Here is a 15,907-nt window from a genome sequence, read left to right as displayed (position 1 = left end):
CTGGAACCCAACAAAATTCAATATTAAAACCCCTCCGCTTAGCTAACTAAAAATAACCATTCCAGAATACTTAAAACTACTGGATGTTTGGAATAAAAATCTTTCAGTGACTCTAGAGCGCTTCTAGAGTCACAGTACACAATAAATTCTTATCATTACTTTTTAAAACTTCTTTGACAGTATTTAAAATTCCATATAATTCTGCAGTAAATGCAGATGCATTACTTGAAAGCCTTCCACTACGCTCAAAGGACGGAAAAAACTATGCCAAAAACCAGTGCCTGCACTGGTTTTGGATCCATCAGTAAAAACTGGGGATAAAATTGTCATGTTGTGACATATGATCTAAAAAGGTATAACGTAATATTTTATCAGAGACATTCTTTTTTGGTTGATTGAAGTAGTTACAAAACTCTACTGCTGGGAATTTCCAAGGGGGAGTTACAGATGCCTTGACCGGTAGTACAACATTTGTCTGGAATGTTCAGGTCTTGGAGGGTTGATTTCAGTCTGAAGGCATATGGACGTGGCATCTTTGGATGACTTTCATAAAAGCTATCAAATCTTCCATTTCTTAGCGACTGGCATACTAGGGATCCTGGAAGTCTTTGGAATCTGAACCAGCTTCGAGCCAGAAGAGTCTGGTAATGTAAGGCTAGGGGCATTTCCCAGCATCTACTAACATACTCTCTATAGGGGAAGTCCTAAAAGCTCCAGTAGCAATCCTAATTCCAGTATGGTGAATGGAGTCTAAAATCTTGAGGCGACTTGGGGTAGCCGAGGTGTAAACTTCACATCCATATGTTAATTTTGATAAAACCAAGGCTTTATACAATCTCAATAACTGGAGTCTATCTGCTCCCCAAGATGTACTTGACAAAACTTTCAAGATATCAAAGGATTTTCTGCACTTAGCCCTGAGATTTAGGATATGGGGAAGCCAGGTCAACCGAGTAGTATCAAAAATCATTCCTAAAAAACCTTGTTTCGTTAACACAAGATTATTCTCTGGCCATTTACATATAAATCTGGATCTGCATGTATCCCTCTAATTCTACAGAAATGCATGGCTACAGTCTTTGATGAAGAAAATCTGAAACCATGCACTTCAGCCCATTTCACTACTTATTTATTACTATTTGTAGATGACGTTCTGCTACTGACATACGTGCAGCTGCAAAAGATAAAGAAAAGTCATCCACAAAGAGTGTGTGCATAACATCAGCAGGTATTTGCTTTACTATGTCATTAATTGCTAGAGCAAAAAGTGTTACACTTAACACACTGCCCTGAGGAACACCTTCTTCTTGTTTACAGACTTCAGACAGAACTGCTCCTACTTGTACTTGAAAATAACGATTTTTTAAGAATAGCTTTGATAAAAAATAGCTAATTCTCCTCTTAAAACCATATTCATGGACTACTTTCAGAATTCCATACCGCCACGTAGTATCATACGCTTTTTCCAAGTCGAAGAAAACCAGTGATAAAGTGGTGCTTAGAGGCAAAGGCTTCACATATTGCAGACTCCATTCTAACCAAGATATCAACAGTGGATCGCATACTGCGGAAAACCACATTGGGGCCGGAGAGAAAAAGTTTCCTCGCTCTAAATACCACACTAAACGAGCATTCACCATTTTCTCTCCATTAGTTTACACAAACAAGATGTTAGGGCAATTGGACGATAATTTTCCTACGAAAGAACTATCCTTTCCAGGCTTGACAAAAGGAAGGACTCTTGCTAGTCCCAACATAAAGGGTAGTAATGTTCTTTATAAATTCTGTTTATTATACTGAGGATAAATCTTTTAGTATTCTGAGCAGCATGCTTGATCATAGAATATGAAATTTCATCAGGACCAGGAGCAGATTCTTTACACTTGAGAGAGCCCATTCAAATTCTCTCATAGTAAATGGAATATTATATGACTCCTCTTTATTTGTTGTGAAATCAAGATAATGCTGTTCCATTTGCTTTCTGCTGTTTGCATACGGTTTCTCATTATCTTTTTTAGATATTTTAGCAAAATGTAGGGCAAACTCATTTGACCACTACTTTGGATCTCCTACATTTATGCCATTTATTTTTAACACAGGTGGTTGGCTAGGTACAAACTTTCCTGCTATTTTCCTTATCTTCTTCCACACTAAGTGATGGGAGGTTTTTGTTTTGCAATTATGGAAGAAATGAAGTTTATCCAAGATTTTCTTCGTACATTTTTAATTTCAAACCTAAACTTTGCCCTAGCCTTACGAAATTCTACCAGATAATAGTTACATTTCCGTCTTATACCTAGTAAACCAAGATCTCATAGTTCTATGGGTTTCATGGCATTTCTTTGACCACCATGGAACTGGTCGGCGCATAAATAGACCTGATGTTCTTGGAATTGATTACAGTCGAAATGAAGAAGGAAATTATCCAAATGCATGATAAGGCGAGCGCGTGAAAGACATTGCAGCATTTTTCAAAGCGGTCGCAATCAATGATCTGCACTATTTTGAAGAAAAAGGAAGAAATTAAAGCCAGTAAAGAGCATCAAAAGGTGTCACAGTATTGACGAAACAACGGCCTAACTTTCTCAACGATGTAGAAAATTTGCTCATGGTTTGGATAAACGAGAAGCAGCTGGCAGGAGATTCCGTAAGTGAGAGCATCATTTGCGAAAAGGCTCGTAAGAGTGCAACAAATTTGTTTATTGATAATGGGGTGGTGGTCATTTCTATAAAATTTTAAAGAACAGGCAAAAGCAAGCCTCCATAGAAAAATATTTTTTCAAAATTGTGAAAGACGAAACAGTGTCGTGTAAGCGTAAAATTAGTGATCATAGTGAACAGTGCTCTCTAGAGAAAGAACCAGAAAGTCTTCCAGAAGTGTTCACGGAGGGAGATTTCCCAGCCCTAACCCTCTAACCTCCTCACCCTTCACCCTCCCTCCCGTCGTCTCCGTCAAGCCAGCAGCCACACTCGCCAAAGGTAAAGTTCAGGTTTTACTGTGCATGCATATTAAATCTAGTGTTTATATTTAATTTCATTCTTCAATTTTATAATTTTATGTAATTCCTACGCAATTTTCAATCTTAGTGAACAAAAATAAATGGAAAAATATGAATTGAAAATGTGGTCATTCATGGTCGGGGGTGGAACGCATTATTTGCTTTTATAACATTCTTATGGGAAAATCCATTTAGGTACGAATTTTTTTTTTTTTAGGTTACGAAGCAGGTTCTGGAACGGATTAAATAAATTCGTAACCCAAGGTATTACTGAATATATATATGTATATATAATGTAGGATCTACTGGTCACTTTTTTACCAGATACATATACAATTGTAATAGCCACAATGCCCCTCTTAACTTCTTGAATTCTTTGCTCTTTTTTGGATATGCTTGTCACTACAAAGCCTGAAGATCCAAGTTCAGAGAAATTTGAAGAAGAAATTGTGATGTCCGGTCCAGGGAAACTAACCTACGTCCAATAGTCACAAAGCAGTCACGACAAGCGTATCCAATAAGAGCAAAGGATGACAAAGGATTCAAGAAGTGAAGAGGGCATTGTGGCTATTACAGGTGTGTGTGTGTGTGTGTGTGTGTGTGTGTGTGTGTGTGTGTGTGTGTGTGTGTGTGTGTGTGTGTCTATATGATATATATATATATATATATATATATATATATATATATATATATATATATATATATAATATATATATATATATATATATATATATATATATATATATATATATATATATATTATATATATATATATATATATATATATTATATATATATATATGATATATATATATATATATATATATATATATATATATATATCGATATATCTATATATATATATATAATATATATATATATAATATTATATATATATATATATATATATATATATATAATATATATATAGATATATATAATATATATATTATAATATATATATATATATATATATATATAGTATATATATATATATATATATATATATATATATATATATATATATATATATATATATATATATATATATATATATATATATATATATATATATATATATATATATATATATATATAATATATATATATATATATATATATATATATATATATATATATATATATATATATATATATATATATATATATAATATATATATATATATATATATATATATATATATATATAGTATATATATATATATATATATAATATATATATATATGTATATATATGATATATATATATAATATATATATATATATATATATATATATATATATCTATATATATATATATATATATATATATATATATATATATATATATATATATATATATATATATATATATATATATATAATATATATATATATATATATATATATATATATATATATATATATATATATATATATATATATATATATATATATATATATATCTATATATATATATATATATATATATATATATATATATATATATATATATATATATATATATATATATATATATATAATATATATATATATATATATATACACACACAAAGATGTGTGTTTTATGATAACATATATTGGTCAAACTGGAAAAACGATCGGAAAAACAGAATATAACAGCTTAAGAAATGTGTAAGATATGCATAAGTGAATATAGAATTTCTGGGCTCAGCTCGTGTCGCTGCGCGAAAATATCCTTTAATCTATTATTCTAGGGTAAATGTACTAACACATACCAGAGAATAAATAAATAAAGAAAAGGTCAGTACAACTGACTCGCTCACCCTCCAAGAGGGGTGTCGGTATGAACACTATGGCGAGTGAGACCACTACCACGAGCCGCTTGCCAATAGAAAATCTCCCACTACAAAATCCCCCACAAGAGGGGAGCCGACCCACAGAGTGGGCAGCAACTACTACTACTCCATCCATGCTGCCGACTGCTGCGCCTCTGGTGGACATCCTTTTCAGTTAGCGCACACTGTACTACAGTGCCTGCCCTTTTTTTGCTCTGTGTTTTTGTGCCCTTATTTTTGGATTTACTCATCATGGAGCGTTGCAGCCATCGCAGCAGCTAAGTTAAGTACTCAATGTTTATTGCTATTTGGTTTTTCCGTCCTTGAGTCAGTATTTGCCGTTTTTTAGGTATAATACGAAACTCTAGGTCGGAAGCATGGCAGCATGGTTCTGCCTCGTGGCGGGTTCGTTCTTGGTCTTCCATACCCAGAACCTTCCCTTACTTTAGTACGCTCTATTTTAGTCATCCTATTTGTTTTAGGGTACAGTCTACGCGGTTTATGTCATGCATGCATGTCTTTTTACCTTACGTAGGCTTCTTCTATCCAGACCCTAGCCACGGCTCTTAGTATCGGCCCCGGCTAGCTTTGAGTGGTAGACTTTCTTTCGGGTTAGTCGTACACTCCTGGATTTTTTCTCCTACTATTTGTTTTCTTTCTTTCAATGTTTTATTTAAGTTATTATGTTTTGTTAGTGTAGGCGTCTGGCTTCATCTAGCCTAGGTTATGGCCCATAGGGCCCAATGCGCTACCGCTCTTCCAGTTCGGTTGCTTTTCCTTATAGCTTCTCTCTGATCAGCCGGTTGTGTATTCTAGGCCTTATCGTTTCATTGTTTTGTTGTTACCGCCCCGTGGTCACTACCGGTGATCACGGAGCAGCAGACGCTGTCCAGTCATCCTTCCCTCCTCCCGCTCTTCCATAGGGCCGGGGGTGGGTTGGTTTGGCTGCCCACGGCTCGCTCCGCATACCCGAGCCTGCACTCCCTCTCCCCCCCAGGCGGAGGGAGTAGAGGGACGGGACCAGACCCAGATGGACTCGACCTCTCCAGCTTCTCGGTCCGGCCGGATGGCTAGGGGGGGGGGGGACTGGCCTTTCCCCCCTCCGTCGCTTCCCGTCGCTCCGTTGCTAGCGCGAGTCTGTGTTTGCCCTCTCGCCCTTTCCCACCTTACTGGGGTCCTCCATTTCTACCGGAGCTCTGGCATCCAAGTGGAAAGGTGCTAGTTCACCCCGCAGGGTGGAATGAGGGATACAGTTGGTCTCTACTACCCCTCCGTCGCGCTGAGGTCGCGACACGCTCCGCCACGCACTGGGACTTAGTCGGTACGTTCGATTTTTTATAGGTTTAAAGAATTAGTTATGTTAAACTAAGTAGTTTATTCTTAAGCACCCTTAAACCATCCCCCTCCCTTGTCTGCCTCACCGGATCTCTCCGGGTTATAGCCTATTCAGGCGGTAAGGGAGGGGGTTTATGCCACCAAAATTTTTTCCGAGCTCCGGCATGCAGCGGAGTTCGTCCTTTAAGCCTGTAAGTGATAGCCCTTTTTAAGATGCTTCATGTGTCTTTTCACTTACGACCACCAACTGTGAGCATCCGGGATGCACCGCCCCACGCTTCAAGAACCCCCTGGGACATGAAGTTTGCCGGTCCCATGCTCCTATGCGCGACTCCCACGGGGAAACCTCCCAAGTCTGGTATCACGAGACATGAAACATCTGTTATGATCTGGTGAGCCAGCTTCTTAGACGGGGTAAGTATTTCAACTCGTTAGCCAGTCCCCTACTTCGTATAGTTCTTAAGTTTTAAAAAATTCTAATCTTTCTTAAACTTAAGATAAAAATACAGGGGATTTGCATCCCCCTATAATTTGTAAGTTAAGCTTTTAATTTAGTTTTAGTTTTAAGTTTAATCTTAAAAAAACTAATAAATACCCCCCTTCCCAGGCTCCGGCTGTGAAGGACACCGCACTGGCAACCCTGCGGGCCTGGGTCGGCGGTTTTGGGAAGAACGCCGCCAAGGGTATACACCCTACATTCTCGAGAAGAGGGGTTGGCGGTCCTGATCTTCCCCCGGAGGCAAGTCAAACGGGCTACGTCGACCCAGCAGAGGCGGCCCCGACTATGCGTTCATTCCAACAACAGCTCGCTGCCTCGTTGACGGATCCAGGCCGGACATCTCCTCGGAAGTCGCGACGTTAGATCAAAACAGTTGAACCATGGTAGGTGTAGACGACCTGTTTGGTCGAGGTGAGTAACGTTGGACCGCACCAAGGGATCCCTTGGGTGCCACTGGATTTCTTACACCCCTGCAAACTCTCCATCCTTCCAAGGTTTACAGGTACAGAACTTTATATTCTCCCTGATGCTTCCGTTAGACCCTAAGGTCAAAGGACAAGCAGTTAAAACCTTGACTAAGACGTCGTCGTCGTCTAAAAAGACGGCGTCGGCGTCATCATCATCTCGTAAGTCTTCCGGCTAAAAAACCCCGGAGCAGAGAGGTCTAAAGCTTCCGGGGTCCGGCTCCAAATCCTCTAGGAGTAGATCCTCCAGGGAGAGATCATTACACTCCAGCGGAGTCAAACCGTTTCCACTACCTTTGGTTCCGGTTCAGAGCCACCCGTCCACCTCCGCAGCAGCTCCGGCTTGGATCCCAACGCTGGCCTGTTGCAACAAGTGGGCGATAGGTGGGGGGGTCTCTAAAAACCACCCCAAGTATGGAAACAGATGTTCTCCCGTTGTCTGATAGGATCAACTCCCAGGACAACATTATCGCGGACTGAGCCAAGCTCCGCTAGCTTCTCCCCCACCTTCTTCAAAGCACAGGGGGAGCGCAAATTGCCTCCGTATGACTCTCTACCTCCGTTCAGTATGAACATCCTTGGGAGAGTAGCCGTCATACGCCCCTTCCAGGACGGGCTTATTTCTATCCCGGAATGTGGGACTCGGAGGATGAAGACTTCGAGTTCTACCGGGAAGACTTCAGCCTCCGTTCATCGGCTACGCCAGGCTCACGCCTCTGCCATGACTCGAGTCGATAAGGTACCTAAAGAAACAGTCCTCTATTCACGAGACCGGCTCAAAGAGAATGGCTCAGGGTGTTTAGAGGACATGGGACTGTTCGAACACGAAAATACAGCCGTTTTAAGAGTCCTTCACAATCTTTACAATGGAAGAGAGTACCCCGCTCCCTTTCTTGACAAGATTGCTACGGTTACCATTCCAGCAGCCAGAAGGGGATTCGTTGCCTCAGCTGAAGAAGCGGACCCTACGTATCCTTTACTCCCTCAGGCCGGTGAGTTGTGGGAAGATCTGCCCAACACCTTTTTCTCGGGAAAACTCAAACAGACGTGCTATGGAGCAGTTTGGTGAGAAAGCTGCCTAGACTTCCAGATAGCCTCATTTCAGGAAGAATTTGATGCCAAAGTCAGGTTGGCAGGCTATCAATACATGGCCATGACCGAGGTGGCTACCATTTCCTATTGGTTCTGAGCCACTTTTTAAGCTGATCAAACCAAAGTCACTGACTCAAACGGTGCAGTCTGATAGTTCGAGTTCGCCACGGCTAGAACAAACTGTAGGGAAAAACCATGTCCTCCAAGAAGCAACGATTCGGCAGAACCGAATAAGTTGCTTGCATCGAACATTCTGGGGAGCAGACCTCTTCCCAGATGCGATGGTTGAAGGAGGTCCAGGCAGAGGCTACAAGGCTTAACCAAAGCTTAAAGATCGTTGGGGTCTTACGGCCAAGAGACGCCAAGATCAAGTTGTCAGAGGTAAGGCTCAGAAAGAAACCAGACGTTTCCAGCCTACCAAAAGAAAACAGCCACACTTTACCCAGCCTGTTCCAGCGTCCCGTTGGTGCAAGCAGCCCAACCTTTCCTACCTCCAAGGCTCAATCGCAGCCTATCTATGTCATTTCCCCCCAGCCTAAACACCTCACCTCTTACGCTCTCCTCCCCAGCTTCAATCAAGTCTTCGAGGGCCAGGCTTCCCAGAAGCTATGACCGCTCGGGTGGGAGGGAGGCAGAGGTAAGCATCCTTTGTCAGAGAGGATCGGGAGGGTCCTTTTAATAGAGGAAAGCATTTCAGGGGAGGCCGCGGAGGCTACCAACACCAATGAGGATTTCAGGTTAGGAGGGAGGCTGTTTCACTTCCGCCACCAGTGGAATTTCGCAAGTGGGCGCAAAAGCATTGTGTCAAAAGGCCTGGGTTGGAGTTGGGTAGCGAACCCGCCCCACCATCCAGACCTTTCCGCCAACTTCCATCCAAAAGAATTGACGGAGTATGCGGAGACTCCTTCAGAAAGGAGCTATAGCGAGAGTCAACAGATTAAAGTTTCAAGGGCGCTTGTTCAGCGTTCCAAAGAAAGGCTCACAAAAAAGTAAGGGTAATCTTAGAACTTGGTCCCCGCTTAAACTAGCCATTCGCTGCGACAAGTTCAAGATGCTCACGATCTCGCAGGTACGGACCTTACTTCCCCGTGGGGGGCCGTCACCACCTCTATCGATCTTACAGACGCTTACTATCCAATATCCCTATTGCAAGGCACTTCCGTCCCGTATCTGGGCTTCAAGATAGGAGATCAGGCATTCTCCTTCAAGGTATAGTCCTTTCGGGCTCAACGTAGCACCAGGGTGTTCACGAAGTTGGCGGAAGTGGTAGTTCAACAACTAAGATCGCAAAGGGGTTATGGTAGTAGCGTATCTCGACGATTGGTAATCTGGGCTCCAACAGTCGAGGAATGCCCACAAAGCAACACTGAAAGTGATTCAGTTCCGGAATATCTAGGCTTCAAGATAAACAGGACCAAGTCAAGACTCACTCAGAGTCAAACTTCAGTGGCTGGCATTCAATGGAATCTATCCTCCCCATACTCTGTCGATTCATCAGCCAAGAGGAAAGAAATAGCGAAGTCAGTAAAGCAATTCTGAGTCACAAAACTTGCGTCAAGAAGAACCCCGGAAGGATCCTGGGTTCACTCCAGTTGCATCAGTGACAAACATCTTGATGAAAAGCCAAAACTGAAAGACCTAACCAGAATCTGGCGCTCACGAGCAAATGTCAGGTCCAGGGACAAATTATCCTCAGTCCCTCAGATTCTACGGAATCGACTACGCCTTGTGGGCAAAAGTCAAGAACTTATCGATATAGTGCCCTCAGTTTCCTCCTCCGGGGATTACCATCCACACAGAACGCTTCGTAAGGCGGTTTGGGGAGGATATTCTCAGTTCAAGAAAGTTCAGGGAACTTGGTCACTCAGTTCCGTCAGTTTCCACATAAACGTACTGGAAGCAATGGCAGTTTTCTTGACTCTAAAAAGGTTACGTCCGCCGAAGTACTCCCACATATAAAGCTAGTTATGGACAGCGCAGTGGTAGTACATGTATAAACAGGGGAGGGCTCCAAGTCACGTCATCTAAATCATGTCATGGTAGCCATCTTCTCCCTGGCGGACAAGTTCAGTTGGCACCTCTCCTCCACCCATATAGCTGGAGTGAGAAACGTCATAGCAGATGCTCTATCCCGATCAGTACCTCTAGAGTCGGGAATGGTCACTGGACAGCAGTTCGTTCCAATGATTCTTCGAGAGTTCCAGGCCTACAAGTGGATCTCTTCGCATCCAAGCGAACCACAAACTCCCATGTTATGTTGGCCCCCCCCCCAACCTGGACCCTCTGGCCTATGCCAGGACGCCCTGGCCCTAGACTGGGAAAAAAACAACCTGGGAGAAGATTTATGTCTTCCCTCCAGTGAACTTTCTCATGAAGGTACTGAACAAACTCAGGACATCAAGGGTCAAGTGGCTCTAGTAGCCCCAGGACTGGCCGAAGAGCAAATTGGTCACCCTCTAATTCTGGAACTGGGTCTTCGCCCCTCTTCGAATTCCAGTCCCAGGCTCTCCCAGTCAGTGCAAAACGAAAAGACTGTATTCGCTTCCTCAGGAATTCTCAAAAACCCAACTTTACTTTATGGATTTCATGAAGTTTGCAGCGAAAAAGAGATGCGAATATTGACCCTCAAAAATATTCTCTTCTTGGAATCGTAAAAGGGATTCAATTTGACAGTATGATGCTGCTGTCAAAAAGTTAGCAACCTTCCTGAGAGAATCAAGATATTAGAATCATGACAATCAATTTCAGCTATATCCTTTTTCAGATCTTTATTTGAAAAAGGCTTAGCAGCTAGCCACCATTACGACAAACAAGTCAGCCTTGAAAAGATTTTTCAATTTGGTTTTCAATATAGACTTGACAGACTCCTACTTCTCGTCTTATTCCCAAGGCTTTGTGCTAGACTTAGACCTTCTGTAAGGCCTACGTCAGTATCATGGTTCTTAAATGATGTTCTAAAGCTGGCTTCAGAACTGATAAGACACAGGTTACATTTATAATGCTCTTAAGAAAAAACTCTATTTTTATTAAGCTTGGCCCTCAGGAGCTAGAATTTCAGAACTGTCGGCATTATCCAGAGATCCGGATCATATTCAATTTCTTCCCCCACAGGGGAAGTGCTACTTTCTCCGGAACGTAGTTTCGTTTATAGCAAAGAATGAAGATCCTTTGATGAGGTGGGAACCATGGGAAGGTTGTACCCCTTCCACAAGATATATCTCTTTGACCCCAGATCGACCTACGAGCTTTCTGTCCAGGACCTCCTCATCCTCATCGGGTCCTCTCCTTTAAGAGAGAAAAAAGGTGGTACTTTATATAACCTAAAAAGGCATCAGGCAGCAGATCCTGTACTTTATTAAGCAAGCCAATCTGACTCTTTCCAAAAGCACATGATGTTCAGGGCAGTAGCCACCTCAATTAACTATTTCCAACATATGAATTTCGATGAGTGAAAAAATATACTGGATGGAAATCGCCCGACAGTATTTAAGCGTCATTACTTAAAGTCCTTGGAAAGCTCTGTGAAAATTTTCAGCAGTTGCGGCGGGTAACATAGTTTCCCCCCGACTCTGCTTAATCTTTAGTAGAAGATCCAGTCCTCCTTTCTACCTGTCTCACCAAAACAGTTCGTCTATTGCTGTCATGTTCATCTACGTTTACCTTGGGTCTTAGCTGCTCCTTATGGTGATATGGTGGGTGTCCCTTATTTTTTTGCTAGGGGCACCCTCCCACATCGATTGTATGTATTGATTCTCTTTGATGTGATCCCCCTTATTTTTTATGCTAGGGGATAAATCTTATTTACAATGGTTACGGGTTTTGTATATTAAGTCATATTAACATTCCCTTAATATATTATTATTATTGAAGTTGTTATGTTCAAGTTATTGTTATAATTGCTTTTGAGTTCTTTGTACATATCTATACACAGATACTGCTTTTAACATATATTCCATGTAAGCCCTGTATATATTTTGTAAAAAATTAAGTTAATTTTAAGAAATATTATTAGCATTAAGTTTAATTTAAGTAATATTTCTAATTTTGTATCATTGTGTATATGTATTTATTAGCAATTATATTAGTTCTTTTTATGTTATCTTTTATTTGAGACCCCTTTTTGTTTAGTTGAATTTTCTTTACAATCTTGTGCTATTTCTCTGGTACGATTTCGCGCAGCGACACGAGCTGAGCCCAGAAAAGGGATTTTGACGTAAGGAAAAATCTATTTCTGGCGATTGGCTCGTGTCGCCAGCGAAATCCCGCCCTACATCCCATCGCTCAAGATTGTCTGCTAACTTCAGGATGGCCACCAGAGGCGCAGCAGTCGGCAGCATGGGATGGAGTAGTAGTAGTTGCTGTCCACTCTGTGGGTCGGCTCCCCTCTTGTGGGGGATTTTGTAGTGGGAGATTTCTATTGGCAAGCGGCTTGTGGTAGTGGTCTCACTCGCCATAGTGTTCATACCGACACCCTCTTGGAGGGTGAGCGAGTCAGTTGTACTGACCTTTTTCTTTATTTATTTACTCTGGTATGTGTTAGTACATTTACCCTAGAAATAATAGATTAAAGGATATTTCGCTGGCGACCACGAGCCAATCGCCCAGAAATAGATTTTTTCCGTTACGTCAAAATCCCCTTTCTGGGCACTCCCTTTTCTGGGCTCACTCGTGTCGGCCTATGAAAGGATCCTTAATATCATACTTTCTAGGTAAAATTAATCTAAAATACCAGAGAAAAACAAAATTAAGAAAATGTCAGTAAAACAAACTGACTCGCTCACTCTTAAAAAGAAAGTGTCGGTATGGTAATAGGGGCGAGTGGGAACACTACCACGAGACATTCACCAATTAGAACTTCCAATCAGAATCCCCACAAGAGAGAGCTTGATACCAACGGGCGATGCAGCCGCTACTACTACTACTAGAGGACGCCACGGACAGCAGCGCCCCTAGCGGTCATCCTTAATCATTAGCGCTAACGTTGAGACGCATTTTCTCTGTGCTTGTGCCTTTACGGGATTTCTTATCATCTTCGCTATGGAACGTTCTGCCATCGCAACGGCTAAGTGTTAAGTGCCTCATAAGTAATGTTTTACTATATTTTGTCTTCCGGGAACCAGTATTTTCCTTCTAATAGGTCATATACGGTTTCCCGGTTGTCTCGTGGCGGCGCCATGCTGCCTCGTTAAGAATTCCCGGTCCTCCATACTGGGACTTCTTATACTTATGGGCTTACTATATTACGTTCATCGTTTTTTACATCGAGTTTTAGCTAGATTAGCCCCTTTACCATTTCTCTTAGTTTGGTATTTAGGGCTATTATTATTGTTCCAGCCCAGCATCCCGGCTCTTGCTCTTCATCGGCTATCGCTGGCTCCGAGTAGGCTTCTGTTCCTCGGAACAGTTTGCCTCCTCCTGGGCTTCTTTTTCTTCTACTAAAAGTGTCTTTTTCCATCTTTACGATGTAATTTATTCTATTTAGGGTGTTAGGCTAGCCTAGGTGCATGTCCCATGTTTGGTACAGCCTGGTTCACGGGTCCCTCCCACGGTTGTGTTGCTCGCGGCTTAGGCCACTTGCGGTCACGTGTTCCATCGCACCTTACCCTTCCCCTTCCCTCCCTACCAGGTATAGGGAGGCGCTGGGGGACCCCTTGGTTGTCATGACAACCTCAGTTGCCTTCCTCCCTCCCTCTCTGAGGTGGCCAGGGTTCCTCCCAGCGGGGGGTATAGGGCGACCACTCATAGGGTACCGGGTCTCCGAGCGGGTAGTTGTTGAGATGGGGAGGAGTAGGCCAACCCCCCCCCTCTCTCTCTCCCGCCGTGTTACGCCGAGACCCTCCCCCCCCTTCCCCAGTTGCTCAGCCACCTTCCCTTTCTATAACGAACGGAGCCTTCCGTCGCAGCCGGGGCACCTTGGTTATAGATTACTGGCTCCGCCAGCGGGCGGGGTGGTCACTACTAGTGGTCGGTTGCTTGCCTACTATATCCTTACATCTCTCCCCCGCTACCGGAAGGGAGCTTGCTTCTTACCCGGGCACTCTTCTAGTAGACGGGTGGAGAAAGGTTTGATATTATTGTTATTTTAAGGATATACCCTAATTTTACGATGATTTGTTTAATTTTATTATTCATATGTTTACCATCCCCGCCATTTTTCGTCGTGGTTTCCGTTTTGTTTACCACCACTCCTGGTTGGATTCTATCTGTCCCCTTTCGCCGTCAGCGGAGCAATAGCCTAGGACAACCAACCAACCTTGTTACCACACGTATTATGGCGGGGCTCTGGTTTAATCTAACTTTCTCGCTCCGGCACCAGCGAGCAACTTTTAGGCTGTAAGTGTTCTCCTGATACTCATGTATCTTTCCACTTACAGGCTACCAACTGTCAGGTCCCGGCGTGCAACGCGACGTTGTACGACCCCTGCGGCCAGATGAGTGCAGGTCTCAACGCTCCATGTGCCACGTCATTCAACGATATGATCGTCTGGCACCCGGAAGCCTGCGCCATCTGCTACGACCTAGTCAGTCGCTGGTGGAGGGGGTAAGTCGATTATAGGCTTCTTTATCAATTTACTAACACTCTTAGACATAGTTTGTTAGCCCGTTCCGCCATTAGAAGCTCATCTCGCCCTTTCTTTCAGGCTACTGGTGTGAGGGAGGTCGCCCTTGCTACCCTGAAAGCGTGGGTGGGCGGCTTCGGGAAGAACGCCGCCAAAGGCCAGCCGTACATACTTGACAAGAGCTCTGGCCGTCCAGATCTTCCCTGCGGGCAAGTCAACAGGGTATGTTGACCCCTTGTCCGCAGCCCCTCTCATAGCCTCCATCCAGCAAGATCTTCAGCAATCTTTCGGGGTCGTAGCTTCACAGGAGTCGGTCCCGGACGTCGCTGCCCTGGACCTAAACATCGAGCCTATGGCGGTAGGGGCAGAGGATTTGTTGGTTGAGGTAGGTGTGTCGGGCGCCCAAGGTCTTTCCTTGGGTGTTCCTGGATCTTTTCCTGTCCCTTCTTCGAGCGCTTCTTTCCAAGGCTTTGTGGGATCTGAGATCCCTACCCGCTCTCTCTGTACCCCCAAAGGTGAAGGGACAGAGAGAACCGAAGACTCTATCTAAGACGACTTCTAAGTCGTCGTCTTCGTCTTCTTCGGCTAGGAAGTCTTCGACTTCTTACGCTGACGCGGTGAAGGCCAAGCCGAGCTCTTCTTACTCGAAGAGCTCTAGAAGCAAGGCTTCTAAGGAGAAGGCTCGCGCTCCGCCGAGCCAATGCCTTCTCCTGCCTCCACCGCATCCACTCGGCAACGCCAGGTGGGAGGAGCGGGACCCAGCACCTTTGATCCCACTGCTTTCTCAGCAGTGGTGATGCAACAGGGGGGCGAGATGGTTGGTTCGCAAGTCTCCGCCCTGGGGACGAGATTTGAGCAGATGTTCGCACAACTGTCGAGCACTCTGTCTCAATCAGGCCAGTCCATCCAGGATCTCTCTAACAGGGTTAGAGAGAATGAGGACCGAGTAGCTGGGCTCTCTCAGGTCCCTCTTCCAGTCTCCCCAGTTGCAAGTGCTGTATTTTCCAGCTCCCGCCATACGACTCTCTGCCAGCTTTCTCTATGGAGAACCCATGGAGAGTAGCGCCTACGCTCCATTTAAGGATGGGATGATCTCTATCCCGGAGTGTGGAACTCGAAGGATTGAGGACTTCGAGTT

The 15,907-nt window shown here is 43.3% G+C and overlaps 1 protein-coding gene across 14 annotated transcripts in view; it reads right to left on the bottom strand.

Moving 5' to 3' along the window:
* Nucleotides 1-15,907, bottom strand: part of LOC135198187 (oxidation resistance protein 1-like) — a 1,642,352-nt gene that overhangs the window by 96,803 nt on the left and 1,529,642 nt on the right. The window lies entirely within an intron of this gene.

Source organism: Macrobrachium nipponense, chromosome 21 (genome assembly GCF_015104395.2).
Source record: "Macrobrachium nipponense isolate FS-2020 chromosome 21, ASM1510439v2, whole genome shotgun sequence".
Lineage (NCBI taxonomy): Eukaryota > Metazoa > Arthropoda > Malacostraca > Decapoda > Palaemonidae > Macrobrachium > Macrobrachium nipponense.
The sequence above is the reverse complement of the archived record's forward strand: the minus strand, read 5'-3'. Positions and strand labels throughout refer to the sequence as shown.